General features: G+C 42.2%; 1 long non-coding RNA gene across 1 annotated transcript in view; it reads left to right on the forward strand.

Annotated features, from left to right (window-relative positions):
- Positions 1 to 23,444, forward strand: part of LOC123386102 — a 163,771-nt gene that overhangs the window by 93,326 nt on the left and 47,001 nt on the right. The window contains exon 3 of the long non-coding RNA XR_006599653.1: positions 10,463 to 10,603. This is a non-coding gene — a long non-coding RNA (uncharacterized LOC123386102). The remainder of the gene's footprint in view (positions 1 to 10,462; positions 10,604 to 23,444) is intronic.

Below are 23,444 nucleotides of genomic sequence, written 5' to 3' on the forward strand. Positions count from 1 at the left end.
CTGCTAGCCTGATGTGGGAGAAGGGTGGTTTAATTCAGAGCCAGCCACCTTTAAGATTGGTGGAAGAAAATCTCATTGTATAGTGTGTTTCAAAGGAGAGTCCTGTGGGGAGATGCTGGAATCAGGAAGGCTTGAGGTCTCCGATGCTGTGCTCATCTCACACGGGTGCTCCAGCAAGTGGCTTCTGTCTTCTTTTTTTCCCCCCACCAAAGGCTATGAATGATTTATTTGTGTTTGTTTTTTTAAGTGCAGTCCCATTTGCTTAACTACTACATACTATATATACCTGAATATAGGAATAAAAGACAATTAAGAGCCAAAAAAAGGGATCTGGTCAGTTTGAAAATTCCTTATATACTTTCACGAATGTTAGTTGAGCTAGTAAATATTAACTGATATTTACTTAATACAAGTACTCATCTATATTTAAGATGATATATCTAAAATAATAAAACAGAAATATTACTTTTTCCATTCCCAGTTTCCAAAAATAATTTTATTTATTTTCTCTTTACATGTATTTGTGTGTGTGTGTGTGTGTGTGTGTGTGTGTGTGTGTGTGTGTGTGTGTGAGTGATTTCTGCTTCGGTGACCTGATACAGCTTTCAGAGCTCATAATTCTTCTAAGTTATTTGAAAAATAGCACTTTTGAGTACCTGTTTAATGTGGTCATAAGAACCACTGTGCCAAGCAACAAGTATTTATTTGGCTAACATTAGGTAGTTGAATTTTTATGGTCATGTAGGTACGTACTTGTGATCTCTAAAATGTAACCACCTAAGGTCCTACTTTTAAAAGTTACTTTTAAAGGCTTGTTGGCTTATTGTTAACTACATTCAGTAGTTGCAAATGTAAGTCTTTACCTACAAGAACAAATGACTAAATTTGGGTTACATTTCTTTTGTTTCCTTTTTTTTTAACCAATTCCACACTGACATCTGTAAGTACCCCCAAACAATCATGGATTGGGGTTGTTTTAGGGCTTTTGTGCCTTACTCTCAAAGCACATTGAAATTCAAAATAAAATAAATGAGAAAACACCTTAGTATTGTGAGATGTTGTAAAGAACCTAACGTACAACTCCTATTATAAGGGACATCCCAGGGAGGTGAAAGAAAATCTTTGCTTTATAATAGGCATTTGCAATATAATATTGTGAGTTTCCCTAATGAAAGGAATACAAACACTTTATTTTCCTATTTAAAGTGTCCATTTAATTTGCTTAATATGTAGAAGTACCTGTTAGTCTATCCCTTTCTTTTATTTTCTTCTTACAAATAAGGTTGATTGACCAATGGGATGAAACTTGGAGAAGGCCCCTCTGCTTATTTGCTGTTGTTTCTCTTAGGGATTAAAAATCCTTTAGAAAAGAGACAGGGAGGATTATGTTTGCCGAGCAAACCTGTTTGAACCTAGCACTTTGGACAGGGAAAGAGACTGAATCGTGTTAAAACGGTTTTAACTGTTGAAAATATCATGAATAATGAAAGGCCCGTGGTGCACCTGTCAGATTGCATGACATTTTCTTTTCTTCTTCTTCTTCTTTTTTTTTTTTATTGATGAAGTTGGGTAGCGTTTTCTATACAATGTTTTGGAGTGACCTTGGGTCATTTGTTGATTTGGTCCTCACCGTCGTTGTCGGCCACACTTTAATCATTGCTATCGTTCACTGATCACTTACAACGCCAAGGGCTGCACATAGTGATTGACACAAATCCTCTCTCGTGGGTTGCACAGTTGCTTGCCTGTAGTCAGAAGACTCGGAATAGAAATAACAGTCTTGCACACCTCAGTAGCTTGTTTCCAGACCCATGATGATTTGTGCCATGTTGAAACCCCTAAGGTTGTGAAGGGAACTGGCCTTACACAAAATGACAAAGGGGGACAAAGGGATTTTCAGTGCCTTTCACTCTCCTACAGATGCATCTTTGCATCTCCTTGTCCGTCCTTCCCTGCCCCCTAACTCTTGCTTTCTTCTGGGATTCTGTCACCTCTTAACGCTAATCTGAGGCAAGTGCTTTGTCCTGAAAAGGACCTAAGCTTGAAATCTTGACGATTTGGCCTTGAAACCTGGGTTTCCCCCTCAAGAACCGTGTTTTCTTGGGCAAATCACTGAAGTTTTCTCACCTATGTTAAAAGTGGTTGTGTGTGAATGAAGAGATAATCCATGTTGCTGAGGCTAAGGTGTGATTGTGGTCCCAGGTATCGTTTGCATTTTAACGTGGCATTTAATCTGAAGGAGTGTCCGTTGGTGACGATTGAGCTATGGAAGCCTTGTGGGGGAGATAGGTGTGTGTTTGGGGGTTAGGGCCACGTATGAAGAGATGCCAGCACCCTTAGAATAAATTATAGTTGGGAGGTAGCGTTTGTTACCTGCCCACATCTGCCTTGTTTTCTTAATTCTCCAGTTTGAACCACAGATTCTCAAATTTAGACATGAAAGGTCTTCTAGGCCCAGATGAAGTAGCTGAGGCCCAGGGACGTGAATGGTTTTACCCAAGATTATGTCACTCACTAGGCATCCAAGCTGGGGAGAGAGCCAGCCTCTCCCAGTAGTGGAATTGACAAAAGACCAGGTTTGCAAGTATCCATGTTTTAGTCTGAAGGAGGCTTGTTAAATTCCATTTCCTCCTAAGAATTCCTAATGGAAGCTTTTAGATACCGAATGCTTACTTTTTCGTGACTCCTTCAGATGAAATGATTTCACAAGTGACTTAAAAAGGCATTCCCGCACCCAAGGCTGGTTAGGGTTGTGCTAGGATGAAGATTTCAGGCCTCCCACCACAGAGGCCCTATCTGAGGTCCTTGAAGATATTTGGGGAAGTACAGGAAGTCCTATAATTGAACTCAGTGGGTGTCTGAAGTTCTGCACTGACTTTCATATGAAGACTCTTGCCTGAGATTCTTAACATATTTATGATGAAATGTCTCAAGCATGCAGTAAAACACTAAACACACACTAACGAACACTTACTCACCGAAGCTCCTCAAATCCTTGTTATTTTATTTTTTATTTTTTTTGCCATATCTGTTTCACATCACCTTTAAGAGAAATGAAACAGGTACAGTGAAGTGCCCTGAGGATTCCTTCCCCCTCCTTCTTCCCCAGAGGAAAACACTACTCCGCCTTTGGCATTCATCATTTGTTTCCACACATTTTATACTTTACATATGTATCTATAAATATATGTACTTATCTGTAAATAGTGTACAGTCAAATTTTGCATGTTTTTAAACTTGACATAAATAGCATCAGACTGTATGATTCCCATACTTTGCTTCTTTTGTTCAACATTCTGTTCTGGGGATTTATCCGTGTTGAAACATGTAGTCCATAATATTTTAACTGCTGTAATTTACACTGTGTGAATATGCCGCTACTTTTTTGTCCATCTTTGTGTTGCTCTCCTAGCTCGCTGTCTTCATGCTGTACTTTAATCTTTTCTAAATCGTTATTTCATTCTGTGACTCCTTAAAAGTTGAATGGTAAACCACAGCTTGCCATTGTAACAGGGAGATTCAGGTCATGACCCAGAATCCAAAGGTGAGCATGTAGGGTTTTGAATGGTGATAATGTGGAATTCTATTCTGGATGTGGTAAGGGCCACCTCTAAGCTTTGTGGGGAAAAAAAATTATTTTTGTGATGCCAGGTTTCCTTATTTCCTAAAGCATACTTAAAGTAGACCTCTGAGTGACTTTAAGGTTGTATTTTTAAGGAACATTTTTTTTTTCCCCTTAAACAAACCGTTTCTCTCCTTTGTTCTTGTTTTCTTCTTTCGACTTGTGAAAGAGGCCCAGTTGGATCTGAATTGTTGCCCAGGAACTTTTTGGGCTGATTCATTCTCTATTTCCTACATATTTTTGAAAAAAATTAATACAAAAGAGGGAGGGAAAGGCTGTAGGAATTTAGTTTGGTTGCTTCAGGGAGGAATGTCAGGAAAGACTATTTCCCCTCCTGATGGCTCCCACCAAAGAATCTTGCACCTCTCCCTAACCCTGGTGCTTCTCTCTGTATGCCCCTCCCTGAGCAGACAGGATCATTTAGTAGGGCTTTATTTTCACGAGGAGGTCCCCTTCTGTCCCTCCTTGTGCTCTTTTCCTGGATGCATTGACCCCACTGAAGTTATCCCATCTGGTTAGGAGACTTCTGAGAGATCTCGGTTTAACTATATTTAGTGAGGCTGGGATCAGTGCTGTGTGGGGAGAGCTATTTCCAGGAAGGCAGAGGGCCAGTGGGGGGGTAAGCGGACAGCACAGCTGCAGGGGAAGGTTGTAAAAAAGATTAAACCCTCCCCACAGCTGAGTGTATTTTACCAATGTAAATGTTGATCTCCTTTTTTAAACCCTCAAGGGACCCTGAGGAGAGGGATGTCTCTGGAACCTTAACTAGGCAAAAAAAAAAAAAAAAAAAAAAAAAAAGGCATTATGTCTGGAAATGCAGCTGACCCAAGGCAAGAAGCCTCCAGAGCTGAGAGAGGGTCGCAGAAAGGTCAAGGGGAAAGAAGGTGGGGGTGGTAGGGGGTGATGAGGGGCCTCAAATGGAATATTTCAGGCACTGTAAGCTTTTAAATAAATATCCCCACCCCTGCCCTTGGCTTATCAAGTCCTTCTAACCTTTTGAAGTTTACTAATCTTGCCATCCTCAAATGCTCTGTTGTAGTTGATAGAGACTGGATCTGGTTTGAACTGTCACATTGGCCCGGGACAGGGGGCAAATGAATGTTGGGAAGTTTGTTATCAAGAGGGCAGTATTTGTGGGGGCCCCGGGGGCTGCTGAGAAAGTCAAAGTAAAGTAAGTGCCCTCTTGACCTTCCAATCACAACATCTCACTCTGTTCTTCCAGCCTGGTGTTTAAGCACGGGGATGTTTATGTGGCCCCTGGCTAGGGTCTTATGCCGGCTCTTAACAATTTCTCAGTTTCTCTTTCTGGGATAAGCCAATGATTTATTTATGAGAGCTCATCCAAGATGTTCCTCACTGAATTGCAGTAATTTACAAACAAAAGATCCAGGTATGATAGAAAATGGTCATAGGATTGAAAATGTTTGAGAATCATTATTTTTGAGTATTTTCTGTTGGCTGTATGGATGCTAGACTTGATTTCAGGACACGATGAATGATATTTGGGAAGAGTTAACATTTTCTTTTTTTTTTTTAAAAAAAAACAATTTGATTTAATGTTTTATTTATTTTTGAGACAGAGAGAGACAAAGCATGAGCAGGGGAGGGTCAGAGAGAGAGGGAGACAGAATCCGAAGCAGGCTCCAAGCTGTCAGCACAGAGCCTGACGCGGGGCTCAAACTCACGAACCACGAGATCATGACCTGAGCTGAAGTCGGCTGCTTAACCGACTGAGCCACCCAGGCTCCCCATGGAAGAGTTAACATTTTCCTAACACTCTCCATATTTCCCACACTTTGCTAAACACTTTGGATGTATTCTCATTTCATCTTTCCAACAGTCCTATGAATGAGTCTTATTTTATAGATAAGAAAGGCTGAGGCTTAGAGAGATTCAGCAATTTCTGCAAGGTCACAGAGCCGTCATGTGGAAAAGCCAAGGCTTGAACCCAGCTCTGAAAGGATCTGAAGCACATGTTTTCACTATTACCCTGCCATGGTGTGGGCTACGCATCTGGATGCCAACCACAGCACATGGGATTATATTTCAGTTTGGTGGCACGGGGATGCCCGGTTGATTTTGAAATTGCCTTTCTATAGAAAGCCCACAGGGCTTTGTTCCTGGTATTAGAATTAGAAGGAATATTTAGGTGTTCTAGGCATTTCCCCTTTTTCCCCTAGTTAAGCAGATCACTTAAATCATTCACTTACTCATTCAGTGTTTGTTAGGTGTCTAACATGTGCCAAATGCTAAATGCTGGGCAGACAATGGTAAGCAACAGTAGTCATGGATGATGAGCCCTTGAAGCTGGAGTCTAGTATACTCAAATAAGTACACAACTGTGCAATTTCCCTTGGGCTAAGTGCCATGCAAGGGAGGGATACGGGGTATAAGCGCTCCTGATATGGAGATGTGACTAGTCAGAGAGGTTGGGGAAGGCTTTCTGGGATTTGATGCAGGAGCAATGTATACATGGGCAACTGTATGACTATTTGGGGGTATAGTCCTTGGTATAGCTTCAGCAGAGGAGCTCCCTTTGGGAAATTCCTTGGATTCTAGCCTCATTGGCCTGGAAAAAAAGATGTCCAAGGTTTTGCGAAGTCCAGGCTTCTTCAGAGACTCAGCCAAGCATTTCATGCGCTCAAACACAAGTTAGCATAGAATGCCTAGAGAGCAGGAGGCTCCTGCTTGTCCAGCCTAAAAATGGACTTGAATACCTCTTGTCTGTTGAAGAGTGGTTAAAATGGAGACTAGTCCAGTTTATCTTGCCTGTTTCAGCAGGAAGCCAATCTTTAGGATATTCTAACATTGGGAATATGTATCCCGTGAGGTTTCTGCCATACACAGCAATAGTCATAAAATCCTGGAATGTTAACGGTGGAAGGACGTTACTGAATCTTAATGGAGAGGGACCATGTTGGGTTCTAACTCCCTACTTGGCCAATGAGAGAAGTAAAGCCCGGTGGTCAGATTTACGAAGCTGGGTTTACACATTCATGCACCGTTCTCGGTGATGTGGCCGCTTTGGTGATCCAACCAGACAGAACTCCTGCCCTCACTGAGGTACTCTCTAGTGGGTCTCCAGCATCTCCCAGTCTCTGCCCAGTTCTTTATACCATACTCACTTTCCAGATCTCACTTCTCGCTGGAAATGAGTTCTTCATGAGGCAAGAAAAAATGTTTATTTATTTGTTTTTGAGAGAGACAGAGAGAGAGCGGGGGAGGGGCAGAGAGAGAGAGAGAGAGAGAGAGAGGGAGAGAGAGAATCCCAAGCAGGCTCCACGCCATCAGCACAGAGCCTGATGTGGGACTTGAACTCAGGTGCTATGAGATCATGGCCTGAGCCAAAACCAAGAGTTGGAGGCTTAACTGACTGAACCACCCAGGTGCCCCCAAAGAAGGCAGTGTTTTGACCAATGACCCTTCTGAAATTTGATGCTAGAGTTATAAGGACCAAGGCAAATGTGTGGGAGAACCTTCTGTAATAAAATTATATGCTGACATTTTCCTTCACTAGCATACAGTTGTTCTCTTGAAAAATTGAACATTACCACCCGCTGGCAAAGACATGCTCTTTTTTCAACTCATAGCGTTGACTAATGTGGGCTTTGGCTGGGGACTGTTGAGAAAATATTGCTTTTTTTAATTGCTGTTTTTTATTTTATTGCATCAGCAACAAAATATAGATTTTTTTAGTGGCTGTTTTGTTTACTGTTCTTAAACTAAGAATAACCTCTGCACTGGAGGTTGAAAAATTATATTTCTCCTTGAACTCATGTAGGCCTAATATCTTCTTTTCAAATGACTTTTTCCCCCATGTTATTATTTCTGTGTTAAGCGAGGAATGAAGTACTAACAGGTTCCCCCCTCCTCCCATAAATGTCTGTCTCCAACAAGTAGTATCTAGTTGAGTGATTGTCACCAGTTTTAGATTAATAGGCTGTTTTCAGTGGATGACTTTCCTAGTGAGGCCCCATACATTTTCATAGCTTATGATCCTTTTGTGTTGGAACTAGATTCTTGGATATCCCAAATCAATGTAATATAAGCCTAATAATATAAGTAACGAACTTACAAATCTTCATTAAGTCTGATGAAATCTTCTCCAAGTCAGCTGTTTCTGGTGCAAATTCACATGGATGTTTTTCAATCTGTCAAAGTTGGGACGGATAATGACTTTGGCTACCAACTTGTTCGACTGCCCTCCCTCTGCGACTCTTCACCAAACTTTACAGAGAAATCAAAAGCTTCAGGTAAAAGCTCCAGCACCCTCTTCAGCTGGCTTCAGTTGCCTTTTATCTAAATCTCTCTAATGATATGCTTTTAATGAGCTGGTCTTTGCCATTGAAATTCTGCTTTTGTTTTGCTTTATATTGTTGTGTTGGCTCTAAGGGAGGTCATTTAACACATGAAAATACCCCTTACCTCCTCAGGGTTGCACACTGTGCCACATTTTATCTAGTTAGGCTGCTGGCTTTTTGCAAGGAGTGATTGATGTATGGGATTCAGAGGTCAGAAGTTTTACATCCTTGCTGCTCAAAGTGTGGTCCGTGAACCAGCAGTAGTGGCATTATCTGGAAGCTTGTGAGAAATGCTGACTCCCAGGCCCTGCCCCTGACCTACTGAACCATACTCTGCATTTAACAGGTTTCCTTCCCATTAAAGCGTGAGAAGTACTGGTCCACTTTGTAGTCCAGAGAATGGGATTCGTTGGATGAATTTTAGGATTTCACCCTTCTTCACCTCTGTGTCTCGTCTCTCCATCCCCAGGTGTCCAGGACGGATCTTAGCTATGGTGATTTCTTTCATATGAATGCTCTTCTAGAAGTCTTAAAAATGAAAATTGGATGTTCCCTTTGGGGTTTTTATGCTTGTTCTTGTTTCATGAAATGTAGTGTTTCTAGGCATCTTATATTTTTAGAAACTTCTGAAATTCTCTGTGTGTTCCACGTGTGACTCTATTTCCCTGAAGTTTTCAGGAAATATTATCCTTGTTTTCCCATGCTTCACATCGGTTCAAAAGAATTGTTTTCTTTTCATAAGCTGAGTATGATACAGCTGCTTTTGATGTGAGATTAGAGCGAACATTGCCGAGCCAAATTATTTTGCTTTGAAGTCCTGTAATTGCAGCTTGATTTTGACTCGATGTATTTCTTATCTAAACACACCAACAGTTAATACTTCATTGGGGGCATTTTACTGTTGTATGTTTGGAGTAGCACTTTACTTATCAAACCAGTTATTTATTTTTCAAGTGGAAAAGAATATATTGCATCTTTCGCCATATTTTAAAGTTCCCAGGATTTAAGTGAGAGCCCTCAGGTTTTATTTTGTTTCGTTTTGGGTGTTTTTTTTTTTTTTTTGAGACACAGACACACACACACACAGACACACACACACAGACACACACACACACACACACACACACACACACACACACACACACACACACAATGAATCTCAGGCAGGCTCCATGCCCAGCACAGAGCTCCATCTCAATCAAGACCCTGAGATCATGACCTGAGCTGAAATCAACAGTCGGATGCTTAATGGACTGAGGCACCCGGTTACCCCAGGTTTCAGTTTTAGATTTAGTTTAAATCTCAAAATGAAAACAGTGGTACTTAAGTTGAATGGACCCAGCAGAGGCCTATAGCAAATCAGCATACTCCTGGGTTCTGAAGGAATTTAGGGTTTAGAAAAAATTCTAGCTGCAGATAAGATTTTTGAAGAAAATTCAAAGTGCCGTTTGGAATGCCGCTGTGATTTTCAATGCAGGCATTTATTAGGCACCTACTGTGTACATAGTGCCAGGTTGCTACAGCTCTGGAGAACGTATGTCCTAGATTTTCTGGAGCATTCTTAATTTTCTTAATTTCATTTTTCCTGGCCAGACCATGTGTCTCAATTTTTGATCCAGCAAATATGTTCACAACGGGGGAAGCAGGAACAGAGGGTAAAAGAGCTGACTCTCAGTGAGGAGTCATGATGTGTGTGCTTCCTTCTTCACATGAGCCCTTGCTCCACCTGCTAAATGCAGGAAATGGTTCAGAGAGCACACCAGGCTGGAAAAAAATGTGTGCACATGGAAAGATTTTTAGGGAACTCTGCTTCCCTGGTTCCCTCTTTATCCACCCTACTTCAAAAGAGTTTAGCTGTCTGCAAAGCTCAATTACAGGCCAAATTAAACCAGTTGCATCGGACCTTGGAAATTTTTGCAAAGAAATTGTGCAGGCAGCAAAATGGGCATCGGGCAATAAGGTACACACAATAAAATATTTTTGTTAATTCGTGTACAGGACTAACAGTTCAAACTTGCCTGGTTTTACAGCCAATTGGGGTTAGCTAGAAGAAGGAGTTTAAAGGAGTTTACATTTAAATTTAAAGAAAATTACACACATTTTTAAAAACAATGTCCTTTCAACTTTCTTCCCCATCTGTATCCTCCTAATACTCCTCATCTCCTGAAAGATAAAACAAACCTATAATTGGTTACAAACAGCAATAATGCCCCCTTTGAATCTATTTGTTCATTTATTTCTTCTCTAAAGTCTCTGGTGGAGGTGCTAGCGAGGGGCTTTATTTGCTGGTTTTAGAGCAAGAATCTGAGAGTAAGGAGGTTAACTGCTGGGCTCTTAGTGTCTGCTTTTCCACCAATCGTGCACTAACAGGGCAGACTGCACGACAGGGATGTGCCCAGCCCTCTCTCCTCTGGCTGGTGATGTTCAAAACAAAAAGATTAAGAACTTCCAGTTTAGTCACAATGTGGCCTCACTTCCATTTTAAGTGGTTATAGTTCTCTTCTTTGCAAAGTGATTTGCCATTTGCCTTTCTTTGCAGAATTGGAGGTCCACTGCAGCGTCCTCCTCAGCAGAGAAACACGAACTCCTTGAAGGTGTGGTGAGGGAGAGGGAGTGCGCTCAAGAGCCTTCACCCGAGTCTGGATTGGGGCTTCGCTGCTTTCTTGCTCTGGGCTTTTTGGTAAGTCACTTCAACTCTATAAACCTTAGTTTGCTCATTGTTCAAGGTGCACAATAGAGCTTTCATAGTCTTATTGTATCAAATGAGAGAACACACCTCCATGTACCTAGGCAGTATGAAGAAAGTCCTCAGAGGTTATTTTTTCCCCGTGATGAATTCATTTAAGTTTGCTTATATGCTATGCAGTTGGCATAGCATGCTCGTGGCATAGCCCAGGAAATGCCTCTGCTTGGAAAAGCCTGCAAATCATTCATTCATATGCTTCTTCACTCAGCACATGTTACGTCTTGGGCATTAGGAATATAAAAACAAATAAGACATAGTTTACCCCCAAGGGGCTCTTTATGGACCCATCCAAATTTACCTAAATTACCCTTTTAAAAAGACTTCTTTTATGGTCTCAGATTTGTGGCCTTGCTTTCATTTTGAGTCCATTGATTGGTCAACTCCACCGAGCAGGAGACCATTAAAAAAAATACTGTTGATTTCTCTTTATTTAAATTAATTTTAATTCATTCTGATTATCACTGCTTATCGTCTTCAAAGAGAATTATTACTTATGGGAATTAAAATCCACAAATTTCAGAGAATGATACAAACAGACTCTTGGTCTGTCTAATACTTAGTGATGCCTCCTGTAGTATTTACAGTGGGTATTGCATGGAATAATATGGCCTGGCAGATAGCAGGCATCTAATATATATATTTTTTTAACTTTATTTTTTATTTTTTAAAATTTACATCCAGATTAGTTAGCATATAATGAAGCAATGATTTCTAGAGTAGATTCCTTAATGCCCCTTACCCATTTAGCCCATCTCCCCTCCCACAACCTCTCCAGCAACCCTCAGTTTGTTCTCCATATTTATGAGTCTCTTCTGTTTTGTCCCCCTCCCTGTTTTTATATTATTTTTGTTTCCTTTCCCTTATATTCATCTGTTTTGTCTCTTAAAGTCCTCATAGGAGTGAAGTCATATAATTTTTGTCTTTCTCTGACTAATTTCACTTAGCATAATACCCTCCAGTTCTATCCACATAGTTGCAAATGGCAAGATTTCATTCTTTTTGATTGCCGAGTAGTACTCCATTGTATATATATACACCACATCTTCTTTATCCACTCATCCATCGATGGACATTTGGGCTCTTTCCATACTTTGGCTATTGTTGATAGTGCTGCTATAAACATGGGGGTGCATGCGTCCCTTCAAAACAGCACACCTGTATCCCTTGGATAAATGCCATTTTACTACTAGTGCAATTGCTGGGTCGTAGGGTAGTTCTATTTTTAGTTTTTTGAGGCACCTCCATATTGTTTTCCAGAGTGGCTGCACCAGCTTGCATCCCCACTGACAATGCAAAAGAGATCCTCTTTCTCCGCATCCTCGCCAACATCTGTTGTTGCCTCAGTTGTTAATGTTAGCCATTCTGACAGGTGTGAGGTGGTATCTCATTGTGGTCTTGATTTGTATTCCCTGATGATGAGTGATGTGGAGCATTTTTTCATGTGTCGGTTGGCCATCTGGATGTGTTCTTTGGAGAAGTGTCTAATCATGTCTTTTGCCCATTTCTTCACTGGATTATTTGTTTTTTCGGTGTTGAGTTTGATAAGTTCTTTGCAGATTTTGGATACTAACCCTTTATCTGATATGTCATGTGCAAATATCTTCTCCCATTCTGTTGGTTGCCTTTTAGTTTTGCTGATTGTTTCCTTCATTGTGCAGAAGCTTTTTATTTTGTTGAGGTCCCAGTAGTTCATTTTCGCTTTTGTTTCCCTTGCTTCCAGAGATGTGTTGAGTAAGAAGTTGCTGCGGTCAAGATCAAAGAGGGTTTTGCCTGCTTTCTCCTTGAGGATTTTAATGGCTTCCTGTCTTACATTGAGGTCTTTCATCCATTTTGAGTTTATTTTTGTGTATGGTGTACGAAAGTGGTCCAGGTTCATTTTTCTGCATGTTGCTATCCAGTTTTCCCAGCACCACTTGCTAAAGAGATTGTCTTTATTCCATTGGATATTCTTTCTTGCTTTGTCAAAGATTAGTTGGCCATACGTTTGTGGGTCTATATATATATTATATTTCTGGGTCCTCTATTCCATTCCAGTGATCTGAGTGTCTGTTCTTGTGCCAGTACCATACTGTCTTGATGATTACAGCTTTGTAGTATAGCTTGAAGTCTGGGATTGTGATGCCTCCGAGCAGGCATCTAGTATTAACTGGAGTGAAGTACAGTTCTCAGAGGGCAGATAATACATTTCCTATTCTGCTGTCCTATAAATTAAGATTTCGATAAAAGAACTGAAGAGCAGGATCATCGTAGCCTCTGGATGAACTGGACTTTTTTCTTTTTAACCAAATAGGCACTTCGCGGTGTGATTGCTGGGGAAGTGTGGAACAGGGGTGAAAAGCATAGACTTTGGAGTCAGGCAGACGTGGTATGCTCTAAGCTGGGCCACTCACTCTTGTGAACAACTCAGCAACCAGTAGTTGTGATTTCGAGCAAGTCACTTGATCTCTCTGAGCTTCTGTTTCCTCATCTGTAAACAGAGCATCCTGAGAATATATGGCTCTCTGGCTTGTGAAGGGAATTAAATGGGATGCTGCACGTAAAAAGCCTGGCTCACAGCTCACGGGAACAGCCAATGAAAGTCAGGTGTGGAGACAGAGGAGGCTGGAGTTTTGGATGAATGGCTTTGCTGTTGGAGATGAACATTCCCATGATTATTACATAAATCAAATGGATGGTCTTTGAGGGTTTATGGCCCTTCCATCTTCCTAGGAGGCACTGCTTCCTCCAGATGTAGTTCTTAACCCCGAGGCCACCTGGAGGGATTCCCAAGGCATCATCTATTAACAGGCTCTGGGCTGTATATACCCGAGAGGGAGGGGGCAGCCGTTCCCTGGGGATGAAGGCAGCGAGTCTGGGGCCACTCCAGGTTCCGGCCCCCTCCCTCATACTTTATTTAGCTTCAGTTCAGGGACAAGGGCACTCAGACCTGCAGATGGAAGCTGTTTCATCTTAGCTGGGTCAGAGGTTAATGGAGATAAGTAGTGTCTTCTTACCAGGAGTCCTCAGGAAAGCCCAGTGTGTTGTTGGACTTGAATCAAGAGCTCAGATATTGAACAGACGCATATTCTCCTACCTTGGGGAGAGAAAGTGAGGCCCTGTGTGACAGAAGCTCCAGAAGACCAGGCGAGAGGCAGAGGTGGCTGGAGGCCCGTGTGCTTCACTGAATGGCTCAGGGTGAAACAAGAGAATTGTCCACAGAACAATCAGAAATCTGAGGTCAGTCAATTTAGTACAGCACTTCACTGTACTAAACTGGGAGCTTCTGCACGGTCCACTTTGAAATAAAGGCTGCTCCCACTCCCACCTCCTGAGCCTTGGGACCAGATAGGTTTCTTTGCACAGACTACCACTGTAGTAGCTTGTGGTCTGGCTACCCCTGTGACTCATGGGAACAGCAGCCTGGGGTCCCATCCAATGCTCCTCCTGGCCAGAGTCTGTTCTGATGGAGGGAGCATATTTGAGCAGTCTGTGGGCTTTAGACCTGGACCTTCTCTTTTGAGATGAAGCAATCTCAACAAGTCAATCCAGGTTACTAAAGAGAGGGCAAATATTTAAATATCAGGAGTGTTTCTAAACATCCAGTAAGCCTCTTTTCTTCTGAAAAGCCTTCCTTGGTCATGCCACATAGAAAAATTCTTCCTCTGTATTCCTAGAGCACTTAGTATCACTTCTCTGTGGCTTTAATCACTGGCTGCCCTGCATGCCAAACTCCCTGTCATCTCTTGCTTAATGTTCTAGAAGGGACTGAAGCAGCCTGCCTGCCTCCCTCCCTCCCTCTTCTCACTCTCTCTTTCCTTTGTTCTATCCTTCCTTCCATTCAACAATAAGTAATGGGCATCTGTATGCGTGGTACTTTCTAGGTGCTAGAGACAACTGTGAACAGAATAGATATAGTTCCTGTCCTGGGGAGCTCATGTTCTAGGGGGCATGTTCACTCACATCTCCCACTAGACCATACTCTCTGGGAAGCAGAAGCCATATCATATTTCTCATATCCCTGGTAGCAGCTTATGCCTTGCCAGCCAAGGGCCTAAGATGCTTGTTGAATGAATATTTGCTTCTTGGTACATATGTAGAGGTTGCCACCTCAAAAGCTCCTGGAGCCAAGTAAATGTCTGAATGCCTGGGAAAGACTGGGACATGGTGGTGACCCTGGGGAAAGACGAGCACATGGTGGTGATGCTGGGCAAACTGGAGAATGTAGATACTGGCACACAGCCATTACTGTCGGTTCAGCTGGACCTGGCCATTTGGGAACATGAGCCTTGTCTTGCTGAATCTTCTGATTTCTTGAGAGAAGCTAGAAATCGGGCTTTTAATGTGAAATCTCATTTTTAATTGTTGACGTTTACTTCAGTTAAAAGACCCAAGAAAATTCATCGGTGGGCCAGCTGAAGAAGACCACAGGCTATCTGAGTGTTGTTGCGGCTAGGGATTTACTGCTTTGCAGTGTTTGTGAAGAGAGGGGATACCCTATGGGAGGCCATCAAACTGGAAATCTGTGCTCACTCACAGATTCCTCCTCTCCATCCCCTCGAGCCCAGCAGTTACCTCCAGGCTCCAGTCTATTGCTGAGACATGCTTATCACCTGCCTCCACTTTTAGCTCCTCCCACATTCTCCAGTGGATACTCATATATAGCAGAGGGGGAAGGGAAACCTGTAGGAAGAAGTATAACATGGCAATGACAGGTCTGAGAATGGAATGGCTACACCATGGTTATTAGATTCCTTTAGGAGAGAGACAGACCGGGATGTGAATCTTGGCACCCCTGGCTGCTGGACATTTCTTCACTTCTCTGGGCCTCAATTACTTTATCTGTAAAACGATCATGGTATCTGCCTTGTAGGGTGGTGATAAGAATTAAATAATATATTAAATTACTTCAGTTATAAATTACTTAAAGTTATTACTATAACTAAAATTACTATAAGTTATTAATGTTAAGTTATAAATTATATATACAAAGATTAAAGATGAAAACATGTATAATCTCCTTATTTGGTGTTCAAGGAAGCTCCGGAGAGCTACTTAGCTTCTCAAGAGTCACGACTTAGGGCTGGGCTTGGATTTTTCCTGGGGTTTGGTAGGGTGCTAATGATTCAGGGGTTTTGATGGGGTTTGGGGGGCAAATTTGGGGCATAAACTGCAACTCACAGTTTAGGCCAGATTCATACCTAGTGATGGCTTTGAGTATAATCAGTATTTTTAGTTTTATTATTATTTTTTAAATGTTTACTTATTTTTGAGAGAGTGAGTGAGTGGGGAAGGGGAAGGGAGGGAAGGAGACACAGAATCTGAAGCAGGTTCCAGGCTCTGAGCTGTCAGCACAGAACCTGATGCAGGGCTTGAACTCATCAGCCATGAGATCATGATCTGAGCCAAAGTTGGATGCTTAAATGACTGAGCCACCTAGGTACCCCATTATATTTATTTTCTTAAAATGTATTTATTTATTTTGAGGAAGAGAGAGAGAGGGCACAAGCAGGGAAGGGACAGAGAGAGAGGGAGAGAAAGAATCCCAAGCAAGCTCTGTGCTGTCAGCACAGAGCCCAGTGTGGGGCTTGATCTCACAACCACGAGATCACAACCTGAGCTGATATCAAAGGTCAGAGGCTCAACTGACTGGGCCACATCGTATATAAAGCCTGCCACATCATTGCTGTTAGGGTTACTGGCTCTTGAAGTTCAGCCTGAGAGAGAAATCTCAGGGAGTTTATGATAATGAGGATTTACTTGATTGGCTTCTACCATGGATATAAAATAAACAATATGGGTGAAAGTGTCTCCCAGTCTGAATGGTAGGTAATCGCTTTTCACACTGTGGAACTTGGAGTCAGACAGAAAGCTCTAAAGCTTTCTAACTGTGCGTCTCATGAAGATTGCTCAACCTGTCTGGGCATTAGTTTCCCCAGCAGTAAACTGGAGATAATACTACCCATTCTATAGGCTATGGCAAGCATTGCACAGAATAATGGATGGAAAGTGTTTTCTCTGTGGTTGCCCCTCTTGGAAAGACTCTGGATTCTTTGTATACTTACGTACGTATTTGAAAGGCAGGACTGCTTCCATTAAGGTACACAAATGTAGAAGAGTGTTACTTTAATAAACTGAAGAAAAAAGATGTCCATTTTTACCCCAAGCCCCACCTCTAAACCCTCCCCTGAAGGGGGAAATAGCATCTCTAGAGCTAGAGACGAAGAACAATGAAAAATGTGCATGGCAAACAGTATCTAAATCCAATCAGTTGCAGAGAAAATGACTAGTCTGACAGCCTTCTGGGGCTTCTTTGGGAGTGAGGGGTGCCTCCCTGAAGGATAAAGCCCCCAACACCCCTCAGTTCACTGAGTACCCCACCCCTGAGTTCCCATGGCTGCTTGTGAACTGGGAAGTGAAAATGAAGATGGGGGCTGTGAGAGCCTCCTGGGGCTCCTACTGGTGACTTCCTCCTATAAATCAGCCACAGACAGCTGCATCCACCAGTGCCATGGGATAGAAAAATAGACCCTATTGCTAGACAGTAACATAGGCTCCACAAACATTGTGGGATCAGAGGGCAGGGGGCTTAGCCCAAGCATAGCCAAACAGCCCCTCAACCCCACAGATCCATTTGTTTATTTTCACAGCAGCTTTGCCTGTCTGTGCCACAGGAAGGAGGAAGAAGACCCCCCCCCCTTGCTCCACTCTGCGCTGCACATGTAGACCACTTACTGCTCACCCCTGCAAAGACCTGCTAGCTAATTTATTTGTTTGAGTTGCCCACAGACTGTCTGCTAGGTCTAAGTTTCAAAGCTAATGGGGAAGTGCTCAGTCTATGGAATATTCAGCTGTTGGATTTCATTTGGTCTGCCGAATACCGGATTGAGCAAGAAAGGGAAGCCTTGTCCTGATATATTCGGCACCCCTGCTCTTCCCACCATGCACCCTACATTCCCCCACCCCTGATACTTTCATCGGGGTTTTCACTTTCCAGCTGGCCTCTGACCCACCCAGAGAAACCGGCTGTGGCAGTTGCGAGATTAAGCTTCCATCCTTTGACTTGAATCCGTGTCGTGTTTTAACTTTTTTTTAACGCTTATTCATTTTTTGAGAGACAGAGAGAGACAGAGAGTGAGTGGGGGAGGGGCAGAGAGAAAAGGAGACACAGAATCCGAAGCAGGCTCCAGGCTCTGAGCTGTCAGCACAGAGCCCCACATGGGGCTTGAACTCACAGACTGTGAGATCATGACCTGAGCCGAAGTCAGACGCTTAACTGACTAAGCCATCCAGGTGCCCCTTGAATCTATGTCTTCTAAAATAAAAGCACCTTCGCAACATTTTTAATGAAAAATTAAAAGCCTACATGAAAGTAGAAAGGTTTTTACAGTGAACACCTGTAAATCCGTACCCAGGTTCTATTAACATATTATGATACTTGCTTTATCATATATCTATCCATCTATTCGTCTCATTTTTGACACATTTCAAAGTAAATTGCAGACGTCTGTACCCTAACCCCTAATTACTTTGTTACGTATATCAGTAACTAGACTTCAATATTTGTTTAGTTTTTATTTTATTTTTCTTTTTTAATATTTGCTTTATGTATAGTTGCTTCTCTCTTGGGGGCATAAAGCATTTTTTTTTCTCTTAACATAAAACTTGCATACAATGAAACGCACGTATCATTAGTGTATGTTTGTGAGTTGACAAATGCATACATCTGGGTAACCCAAACCCCTATCAAGATATAAAACATTGGCATCACCTAGAAAGTTCCCTGCTCAGTCAATACCTACCTCTATTCCCTCAGCAGCAGCTAGTGCTCTATTTCCTCCCATAGATTAGGTTTACCTGTTTCAGCACCTCATAGAAATAGACTCATGCACTTTGCTTCCTTTGTGTAAAGTCTCTTTCATCCAGCATAATGTTTTTGAGATTCTTTTGTTGTCTGTTTCAGTAGTTTGTTCCTTCTTATTGTTGGATAGAATTCCATTGCATGAATATTCCATTCTGTGTTCTTCCAGTCTTCCAGTTTTGGGGCGGGGCTGTTTCCAGTTGTCAGTACATAAAAAAAAAGTTGCAATGAATATTCTTGTTCAAGTCGTGTTGTGGACATATGTTTTCATTTCTCCTGGATAAATACCTAGAAATGGAATGACTAGCTTACAGAGTATGCGTAGACTTAATTTTATAAGAAACTGGCGGATATTTTTTCCGGAGCGATTCTCACATTTCACACTCTACCAACAATGTGTGAGGGTTCTGGTTGCTCCACGTGTTTGTGAACATTTGGTGTTGTTGTTCCTCTTGATTTTAGCCATTCTGCTGCATATATGGTGATATCTCAGTATGATTTTAATAAAAGTTTAACTTTAATATACATGAATTTTTATATATGTTAAAGATTTAACTTCCATACTTGTTTAACTATATAATTAAAGGTTTGACTTATATAGTTTTCAGTTTAACTTAGGTATATCATTGTTCTAAATATTGACATTTGATTGATCAGTATCCCTGGCTGGACTTTTAACTTTAATTTTCATTTTCCAGAAGTAGATTGGAGCATATAGGCACTTTTCTTAAATTATCCTGAGGCTTAGTTAAATACATTTTTTACAAATCATCCTGATTGCTGTTCATTAATACTCACTCGTACGAGAATATCCATTATAACACTTCTTTGGGTGGGAGGTGTATCTTAGGAAGCGAATAAGGGATGTGCTTTTAGGAATAGGCTTTGATAAACAGACTCCTGAGGATGTAGTCTTTGAATGAATGAAGACAGCAAGCATGTTAGTTTTCAGGGATGTTCGCATTGCATGTTTTGCAGCAACACTTGGAATGTTATTTACTTAGCTCTCAGAGCTTTTCCTATAATTTATGGTCTGCAATATTCAGAATGGGACTCCAGTCCTCCCTGCAGGCATCTTTGGCTTTCCCAGCAGCCCGTGCTGATTTCTGTCCTCTCTTGCTGCTGCTGCTCGGTCTGCCCTTAAACAGGCTCCTTTCTCACTCTGTATGCGTTGCCCATGCTTCAAGTCCTGGGCTCTTGGCTTTAAGTCTCTTGTAAATTTCCCTCTCCAGTGTTAACCTTTCTCCAGAAAGGAGACACCTCATCAGAGCTATTTTCTAAAAGTATAAATCTGTTTACGATTTGTTAATAATTTCCCAGCCCCTCTAAGAGAAAGCCTGTAACAACAAATAATTTTTTTTTTTTTTGGAAAGCCCACTCTGAGCCCAGTTCTCTACAAAGCACTTTATGTGCATTATCTTATTTTTTTTTTAATTTTTTTTTTCAACATTTATTTATTTTTGGGACAGAGAGAGACAGAGCACGAACGGGGGAGGGGCAGAGAGAGAGGGAGACACAGAATCGGAAACAGGCTCCAGGCTCTGAGCCATCAGCCCAGAGCCCGATGCGGGGCTCGAACTCATGGACCACGAGATCGTGACCTGGCTGAAGTCGGACGCTTAACCGACTGCGCCACCCAGGCGCCCCTGTGCATTATCTTATTTAATTCCCTAGCAATATCTATGAGGTAGGTCATAGTTTTATGTTCATTCTTAGATGAGGAAACTGAGGCTTGGGGAGATTCAGCAGTTCACCTGTGGTGACGTAGCTGGTGAGTTGTGGATTCGACATTCAAACCCAGGCAGTCCAAGGTGTGTTTTTTTTTTTTTAATTTTAAAAAATGTTTTATTTTTGAAAGAGAGAGAGAAAGAGAGATTGAGAGAAAGCACGAGTGAGGGATGGGCAGAGAGAGAGGGAAACACAGAATCTGAAGCAGGCTCCAGGCTCTGAGCTGTCAGCACAGAGCCCGACACGGGGCTCAAACCCATGAACCGTGAGATCACGACCTGAGCTGAAGTCGGCTGCTTCGCCAACTGAGCCACCCAGGCGCCCCCAGAATCCAAGCTTTTGGTGAAGTTCTAGATTATCCCTTAGTAATAGCACTTATCCTGCTTTCTGAGCTTCATTTCTGACACTTTCTATCTCCCCTCTTGCCTCATGGTATGCTTCAGCCACACTGACAGGTTTACCGTTACTTGAAGCCAGCCAGGCTCTGTCATACCTTTCTGACTTGGCCAATGCTGTCGCACCCACCTATAACACTTGCTCACCTTGTCACCTTTTCCATCAGTTGAACTCATCCGACAAGGGTGAGTCCCAGCATCGCTGCCCCTGTGGAGTCTTCTAAAGTAAGTGCTGGTGCTCGCCCCACCTTCTGCCTGTATACAGCATGTGTATTTTTGTGTTGTTTTGGTGTTTCAGCCTCTGAGTAACTTGAGACAGGGACAGGACCATGTTTTACTTACCTGGTACTCCTAGAAGTTCACCTAGGATCTCCTAGGTGGGGTTCCCTGGGAAATAAATGCTGAGAACACTGGAAGGGAACGGGGACAGAAGATAGTTGAGCTAAGTACAATTAATTCAGAAGCCTCAGCTGGTCCAAGAGGAGCTCTGCACATGTGACTCTTCTTTGGATTTGTTCTTTATTGAGACAGGAGGTTAGGCCTTCATCCCCCAGTGCCTACCAGTCATAAGCTGTGAGCTGCCCCAGGAAGGAGCATAACTTTAGATGGCGCTTAGAGCACTTCTGGGAGAGAATGTAGCTATGAGCCCACAGCACCCAGAATACTTTGAGCAGCTCAGGAGACGAATCCCTTAGGAGTTGACCATCGCATACATGCACTACACATGCAGAAAGCAACACAGGCAGAAAGAACAAGCACATGAAGGGAATCTCTCTTAAACAACTAGATTAGCTATACTGTGGAGCTTCTGCTGCATGTGGAAGTCTTTACAAAAAAAGAAGAAAATTTTAGAGAACTTGGAAATGGATTAGTAGAGCGTTAATGGATTAAATATACATTAAGAAAATAGATGTTTGTTTGATTTTACCAGGATAGGAAAGTTCCTCATATACTGAACATTGCTCAACAATATATTTGGCATTTCTAGAGGAGGGAGGGTATATGTCTGTAAAATACAAAAAGGCTTTTATTTGGCTTTATAATCTGCTAAGCGTGCTGATAAGTATATCACAGGCATGTTTATTAATCATTACTAGATTCTGAGGTCATAAATGTGACTTTAGTGCATCTATTTTCTTTTCTTACTAAGGTCCCTTAGGGAAAAAAGGATCTATTCCAGCTTTTCTTATTGATTTCCTTTCTCAAATGGAATTGGTGCCTTGAGGTCCCAATGTACTTTGAGCGTTAGGTTTAGTTTTATTCCATAGAGTTTATGAGTCAGCAGCATCCCCCCTGCCCCAATTCCTAGAGTTTTGTTGACCTAATCCTAGGATGTGGTTTGGGTGGTTTACAGTCCCCTTATGATATCCTCATCAGCCAGAATTATCATCCTGGTTCCTGTCTCCCAGAAGGAGGCAGAAGTAGCCCTTTGGGTTAAGACCCTGGCCCAGGAAGCCACGGAACCTTTGATCTCAAGCCATCCTGTGGAATCTGAACCACCTCTGGAGAGACTCAGAATGACTGAGCCTGTTAATGGACTCCATCCCCTTTGTGGAGTATCTCAAATTGTGGTCATTTAGAGCATTACTATGGAATTGTTTATTGACCTGTATAAACACATATACCATTTATCACTATAAAGGTAACAGGTGCTTCCTAGGGTGCCAGCTGGAGGTACATTACGGTCTCCAAAATAGTAACAGAATGCTATTTTTCAGGCTCAGCTATCTTCTCAATGAACTGCAGAAACTTCAGCCCCCTTTAAGTTCTCCCTTTGGGTTCAGGGCAGGAGGATTGGGACAGGGGAGAGGGACTCTGTGGCATCTTGAAAATTGCCATCTTTCTCCACATTCTACCCAGTTACCTGATTTTCCGTGGAAAATGACAAATGTAGAGCATCTACCCACCGCAGCATAATGCTCTCATTTGTCTTTTTCATCCTGTTGGAGGGAAGTTCTCAGTACTTCATACCAATGGCCCCATTAATTAATTTATTCAACAAACACTTAAATTGAGTGCCTATTACGTGCTAAGCGTTGTTCTAGGTAGTATGGGTATGTCTATAAATAAAATAGATCCAGTCCCTCCTTCCATCATGCTTACAATCTAAAGAGGGGAAAGAGATGCTCCAGGAATGGATCGGTACAAGTCAGGTGGTAGTATGTGATACAAAGGAGAGTAAAGCAAGAAAAGGGGATAGAGCAATGGTGGGTGTGGGTGTTCTTTAATACAGATGAGGTGATTTGGGGGCAGAGATTTGGAGGAAGTGACAGAGGGAACTATCTGGTTATCTGAAGAAAGAGTATTTGAGGCAAAGAGATAGCGAGTTCAAAGCAGTACAAGCAGGCTTGATATATTTAAGGAACAGGAAGAAGGCCAATATAGATGCAATGGAATAGTGGAGGGAGAGGAGAGTAGGAGGCAGTAGAGGCAGGTCCCATGGGATTTTATAGGCCATGGAACAACGTTAAGTCCTTTTTTAATTTTTAAAAAATATTTATTTTTGATACAGAGACAGAGCATGAACAGGGGGAGGCAGAGAGAGAGGGAGACATAGAATCTGAAACAGGCTCCAGGCTCTGAGCTGTCAGCACAGAGCCCGACGCGGGGCTCGAACCCACGAACTGTGAGATCATGACCTGAGCCGAAGTCGGACACTTAACCGACTGAGCCACCCAGGTGCCCCATGAACAATGTTAAGTCTTACTTCGAGTGGGACAGGAAGCATTGAAGGGTACCAAGAAGATGAGTGACATGATCTGATTTCTAATTTAACAAAATCTCTCTGACTGCTGTGTGGAGAATACACTGTAGG

This window comes from Felis catus, chromosome B3 (assembly GCF_018350175.1).
Source record: "Felis catus isolate Fca126 chromosome B3, F.catus_Fca126_mat1.0, whole genome shotgun sequence".
NCBI classification, from domain to species: domain Eukaryota; kingdom Metazoa; phylum Chordata; class Mammalia; order Carnivora; family Felidae; genus Felis; species Felis catus.